The following is a 7,317-nucleotide window of genomic DNA, read 5'->3' on the forward strand; positions in this document are numbered from 1 at the left end:
TCCGCCATTAAAGCCTTGTGGAGGTGGTGGTAAGGAACCTTGCTCCTCAGTCTCAGATTCAGAGTTGCCTTGCTCAAAAGCTTTTCTGTTCCTGGATCAGTTCACCTGCCTGGTACTGTGGAAGAGAGGAATCAAGCCAGCTCACAATGCTAAGGCCAAGTGGTTGAGGGGCAGGTCCACTGGAGGCAAACTGCTGAGTGCTAGGGTCCTGTGGATGCTCCAGCAGAAGAGGGACTGGGAGGTGCAACAGCCCAGGAAGTCCCTAGGAGCAGAAGTGAGTGATGTTAGCAAGTAGAATTCAAGGCAATGAATTCAACAGCAAGGTCCCTTACCTAAAGGTGAGCATTCACTATCCACATCAGTTCAGACATTTAGAGACCCTGACAGCTCAAGATTAGCTAGTTTAGTTAAATCACATTAGCATTAGTTACCTTGTTTAGAGGCAGGGGGAGCTGGGCCTGCAGAAGAGCCTTGAGCATATCTTGGAGGTGCTGGTGCATTCTGAAAACTGGACTGAGCTGGATTTGGGACAGGTTTTCCCCCCATTGTAGGTAGTAAGAGAGTCATCAGGATTTTTAAACAATGAAACTACTTTTTAAAATGTGTACAGCAATGATACTTTACCTTGCTTCACAGGGTAACTGTAACTCAAACCAGTCAGCAAAACAAGGAGCAAAGCCCTATTAAAAGCAGACAAAGCATAAGTTCTAACTACTTAACAGAATCAGTCAAAACATCACAAACTCATGCTCACCCTGACATGCACCAAACAGCCATCATGTTGAATGAACAGCTCAGGTGCCACTGGGATCCTGTGAAAGGTTTATAAGTGCTACAGGTGACCTGCCCTGACCAATCAGAACATAGCCAGTTAATGACACACAGCTGCGAGCAATTGAATCCTGATTAAGGTGGATCATAACTGGTTCAGTTGTCTAATTTTCTTCAAATGTTATGTTGCATATGTTCTGGAACTGAAAACTCAGAGTTTCCCATCTCAGGGTAAATCAACTCAGAGTTCAGGGTTAGACTCAGAATTTGTTAAACCTCCTTTCATAAACGGGCCCTTCATTTTCTTCAAATGTTATCTTGCACATTTCTACATTAGGTGCTTTAGATTACAATCCTTACACAACCCAGTATAATATTTGTAAGTGGGATATATATAAGTAAGTGGGATTGTCTGGAATCTGGCAATATAATAACCATTATGGTGGGATATACTGGCTAAGCAATTTACAAAAATGTCTGTGCTGACATAAATAGTTTAGCCTACGTTAAAATACATTATAATTTTGGCTCAAAGTTGGAGACCATGTAGAACCGCTTGTTGTACCGATGCATGTGTTGAGTGAAGAGTTTGTAAGATATTTCACATAGCGTAATGGATGTGCAGAGATTTATGCAGAATGCAATTATAACATTTCATGTCATTTCAATTTAAATTTTCTCGCAAACCATTTGTCACAGCAACTGGCGCTAATATCATTGGAAAGCTTAGATTCTGGTTGAGGTGGTTGTGCCAGACTCACGCCTTTGGCTCTGTCAGATCCTAGAAACGTCCCTGCTGCTACTTCATACTTGTACTCCACTACACCTCAGAGGGAAATGTTGTAATGTTTACTGCACTACATTTATGTGACAGCTGTTATGGTTTCGGTATTTTGCTTTGTATTTTGTTCTATTTCAGTCTGGTATTTTGGTCCTATGTGTTGTCTTATTGTGATTGTATATTCTGTGGATTTTGTATTATGTTCTGTTTCCTGTTTTATTGTGATAGTCTGGTTTTCTGTGCTTTGTCTAGTTTTACTTCCTGTGTTTTTCCGCCCTTGTGATTGCCTGATGTTTCTCACCTGTTTCCCAGCCCTTGTGTCACCTGCCTCTTGTTACCTCGTTATCCTGTTTATTTAGTCTTTGGGTGTTTCTCAAGCTCAAGAATGCAAAGAACAGACTTGTGTTCTTGGGGAGAATGTTCTTGCTGGTTGTTCTTGGAAGAATTAACCTGCAAGTTCCCAAGCACAGAAAACGCTGTTAACAGTTTGAGACGATGCGTTCTTCCTGTTATTGCTCAACACCCCCAGCACAGAGGCTACCTGCAGTGCTCCAAAATGACAGCTAGAAATAAACAATATAACCACTTTGTATTAAAACAATCTCCGAACAAGAAAACCTCACAATGCTACAACTATTGCAATAATATTGAAAAATAAAACTTGAGCTTTTATTGTTTATGGTTTAGATCAAACACCCCTGATTTATTGAAAAGAGTGGAACGCGATCCCTACTATTATTAGTGTGTTAGTTTAGAGGAGAATTCCGGCAAATTTTTACGTTAATCTTGATCGCTATAGCTACGCGAGTACTTTCGATAGAAAACCCCCCCGACCCGAATCAGTGCAGGCAACATGGAGAAGCTGCAGCTACGTAGTACAAGCGTCCCCTGAGCTAAAACGGCAGTTGTCGGGGCAAGTTTTAGAGTGCCTTTGTGCCTCTTAACAGACACAAAATGCAATTAATATGTCTGTGCCACATGAACAGGGCCCTTACGTGTCAACAAGATGCGTTTTCAACTCGAACATTGTTTAAATTCACCTACCCGGTCTTGATCCTGCCGGTGGGTAGCTTGGCCTGTTAGCTGCTAGCTGTTATCTGCTGTCCGTGATAAATGTGTTCAGCCAGGCTTTTGTAAAAAATCATCACGCAGTAGTTCTGTGTGTATTTGTAGCTCATCCATTGTGTGTGATTGATCTGGTGTTGGTGAGTAGTTGGCAGTTAACCACAGTTTACCGTTAATCCTATGATGGACATGTGTTGTGATATTTAAACAAATGATCAGTCAACGGCGAAATAAAAGCCTCTTTTTTACGAGACCGGTCTGAGAGACCTCCGGCTTACAGCGGGGTCTCCGAGCGTGACCGTCCGAGCGACGAGCTAGCGGCCCGGCAGGCGCAAGCTTGCTGCCGCGTCACATTATGGAGCTTCTCAACTCCGAAAACTTTGGAGCAAATTGTCAATTTGGCAAAGCTTTCGTTTCACAGGGACACAAGAACACAAGTCAAAAGAAGAACACAGATTGAGAAATGCCCCTTGTCTTCCCCCTGACCTGTGTCAGATCATTTCGTGTTTGTTCCTGCCAGTTTGTTCGTTCCCGTCAGTATTCCCTTTGGTCTCTGCGTTCGGGTTTTGGATTTCCTGCGCCCTGGTCTCTCCACTTTTGGAGTTAGTTAAAAAACCCACAAGCAATAAAACCAACACAAAACAAGCATATTAAAAGCAATTAAAACTTTGCAAAAATGTGGAGTGACTAGTAGGCCCTAAGTAGATATTTTTTAAATCCTTACGCATTGTTTTGTCTGTTGGACTTTTTCTCTCTGTCTGATAACAGCCGTATTTCCCTTTTTGCATATTAAATGTTTCACCTCCTCGTAACTTTCCATTAACAGCTGCTGCTCAGCGGGCTAAACATATGCCGCACGCGTCTTCTCCATTTCTGCATCAGTAAATCTGTGATCGATACCGTGGTCTATTTAAGAAAGCCGTGAACATGCACTTATCCCAGCTATCTACACCTGGCTTGACATAGCTTCACCTTCTCATCCTGGCTCGGCAAACGTACAACCGATTAAGCCGCGATGAGCAGACCACACTAAGTCAAGCTGCGCTTTTTCAGTTATCCTGGATTTCTTCATTCTACTGTTGTGCAATAGGCCCCAGGCCTCTGGAGTAGAAATACACAGACCAATTAACAAGAAGACAGGGGACTGGACAAGGCAATAATTGGGAACAGGTGAGAGCAGAAACTAAGGGAAACTAACAACAGACCATATAAGGGGATGGACGGAGACAAAGACACATGACAGACAGGTAACCACAGAGCACATGGGAAACAGCAACAAGCACAAAACACAACACAATACAAAATGGCCAGCAGAGTGACACAAAGGCAGTCAGTCACAGCACGATCCTGACAGTCCTATTATGTAACTTCAGAAGGTGGCATCAGAGCTACTAGCTCTACATCACTGTAGTCTGCTTTGCCTTATAGTGTTTTTAAGGCCAAACAAAATGTTTAATATTGAATATATTTGTAAATAACACATTTTATAACCCCCCCCCCCCCCCAACGTGCATGTCAAAAGTTTGTATTGGTATGTTTATGTAACTCAAACATTTGACTAAGGTTAAGGCCAAGATCATGGCCTTGGATAACCCTTTAGAAAGAAGAAAAAAATACACTGATTTGAAGCATGAGGCACACAAGGCATGCACTTTGTACATCAGACTGTCCTCATTGACTTTTCACTGCACGAGTAGCCTGCATAATGTTACTTCCTGCAAAGGAACAACGTGTTGCCAGTGAACACAAATCAAGTTTAGGTTAAGGAAGGCAATTTCATTTAATGTTATTGTCTTTTAAATTAACCTTTTCTAACCTAGTAAGCACTTCAAGTCTGAGGGAGAGCGAGCAAGTGGAAGAGAGAGACAAACAAATAAAAAACAAAATAAATAAATATATTAATATAATAAATGTCCTTTGTTTTACTATAAGGCCATACAATGTACTTCTATGTACTGTATATTTCAGCTCAATATTAAGATTAATATGTTATTTTTATTGATGTCAGTATTTGCTCCAATTGTCTTCTTGTCACTTGTCAGACTCTAGTAACTAAAAAAAGTGAGAGACCAAAAGGACTTTTGTCAGCTGGTTGGTGTGCATTAATTAGCTGTTCCCACGCCATGTGCTCATTACCGCTACTTTCAGTGATGACTCAGGGTGTCGTGTGTCAATCCCAAAGGACACACACACAAACACACACACACACACACTACCACAGCCATATGAGCTCTTGGATAGGAGCCATGTTTGTGAGCAGTGTTATCTACACGACAGTCTGCAGCCACAATGGCTCTTTGTCTGCCCAAGTGAAACCAAAGCACCTTACCTCTCACGAAAGTCTTGGCTGGAGATGGCCCATGCAGATGGTTTTGCAAGTTTCAGCGTCTAACCTGCTGAGCTTTTTCAAAAGCACAGCATTAAAATTCTTAGAGAATAATTTCAGACATTCTCCAGACAGCCAATAGTTTCAGTTCTTTTGGCTGTAGCTATGTTTCCATCCACATGTTTTTTATCCGAATTAAGTGATATAGAATGAAAAATGCCTTATGGAAACAGTAAAATTTGATTAAATTTCATGAATATCGACTCAAAGGAAATACGTTCGGTCTCATCGGATTTTATCTCGATCGATATACAGCTTATGCGATAAACGCTGATGGAAACATTATTTGCCGAATAAATAATGAATTGCGATTAAATTTTAGGTAATTTTATGGTTGCAACCCGCTACAAAACGAAGAAGAAGAAGTTTTAGTTAATTTCCGCCCAGTATTTCCACTCTGTTTGCACACATGGCGGGTGTCAACAAAGACAGATGTAAGTGGACGAACAAGGAGACGCACTACCGGGAGTGCCGACACAAATGTCCCTTGTGATGCAACGATCGTCTACCACAGCCTGTAGTACGATTGATGGCCAGCCCTTTCTATTGACAAAATCCCTGTAGCCTTCAGCAGGGGGTCTAATCGGGACGTGAGTCCCGTCTATTGCGCCATACACCTGTGGCACAAGGTGCGCTCTGAGTTACGCAGCGAGATATCATGCGGCTCATCCACTCCAGGTAGGTATATATACCTTCGCATTATCCTCGTTCGTATGGCATTGCACACGGCGTAAACACACCGGTGCACGGTGGTTTTGCTGACTCCAAACGTTTCGCCTACCACTCTGTACTCTGCGCATGTAGCCAGTTTGTAGAGTGCAATGGCGATGCGCTTCTCGGTTGGAACCGGAGGGCGATAGCTTGCGACATCTGGGGAAAGGGACGGGCCAAAACAATTACACAACAGGTCAAATGTTGTCTTGGTCATCCGAAAATGCTTCAACCAAAGGGTTTCCGTGAAGTGTCTCTGAACCACGATCTCCCAGAACTGTTTGGAGCGCTGTCGTTCCCACACCACAGGCCGCCTCCGTTGTCGTCGGGCATTTACGTGCATCTGCATCTGCATCATCATAGCAATGTGTTGATAGCGTTGTTGTTTTCTTATTATAGCTTGATATGTCACTATCAGCTGGCACATAAGCACTATTACAACTTGTGCAATATTGATCATTTGTTGGTAGATGGCACGATCCATTTTGTCTAGCGAAACTTTGTTCGCAAATGTTTGCTTGAATGTCGTGTGATTCAGTGCGAAAATGAATGGAAACACCTTAAGATGTCTAAAATCAATTCGATATACCAATTTGATCGCAAAACAGCATGTGACGTCATTACGCACAGGTTTTTATTCGCTTTAAAGAAAAGACCTTTTTTTACACAGAACACATCACGAACGAACGGAATAAACGTGTGGAAAAATTTGTGGCAACATTGTTGTATCAAGGATATTTATACCCACAATAATAGGAGCCAGCACCTTCACTTACCGTAGGCATCCATTTATAAGAGCTTTGTCAAAGAGCGCCAGCTGCTGTGACGCTAAAACATTAAGGTAACTGTGCGTTGCCGTGTAGCTGTTGCCATGTCACTGTTGCCATGTGTGACTTCTCTAATTGTAACTGGCTAAACTGGTCTTATTGCAGCAAAAACAGGAGAAAATCAACACTTTGTATGTACATATTTTAATTCAGTGCTATGTTTTTAAATTACATGAAAATGAACTGCCCTAAAACACCAGTCAGCTGGGGGTGACCTTCATTTTTGTTCCGAGTTACTTTATCATTGTGTGTTAATGAAAATAGAGAAAGGGTGATTCAAACTCTTTTAGTAGACTAACTGTTCAACAGCCGATATTCAATATTCCCTGAACACACCCGGTGTGGAAGAGTTTCCAAAACCGTCCCTGCTCACAGCTGCACAATGATAATTAACAAAGCAAAATATAGAAAGCTTTCCCAACTGTGACTACTGTTTATCTCAAGCAAGTATTAAGTCTGTGCAGGAACCAACAGCTGTCCTATTGAAGTACATTACAGCAGGGCAAAATGGATGCTGCAGTTTGTGGTGACAACATGTTGTGTTGTTACAGTAAACTGTGAGTGTGTGTGTGCATGCGTGCAATCTCTGAATTTCTCGTTCCATCTGAATGCACCATTAGACATTTAATTACTACCTGTTCATATTCACCTGACTCACATCTCTAGTGCTGCCCAGGAGGGCCTTTGAAGTTAAACAGCAAAAACTTCCAAACTTGATCACATGTTGACATTTTGAGGAGGATGAGAATGCAAAATGTTAAATTTAAAGAAATTGT

The sequence above is a fragment of the Sander vitreus genome, chromosome 11 (assembly GCF_031162955.1).
Source record: "Sander vitreus isolate 19-12246 chromosome 11, sanVit1, whole genome shotgun sequence".
Classification (NCBI taxonomy): Eukaryota; Metazoa; Chordata; class Actinopteri; order Perciformes; family Percidae; genus Sander; species Sander vitreus.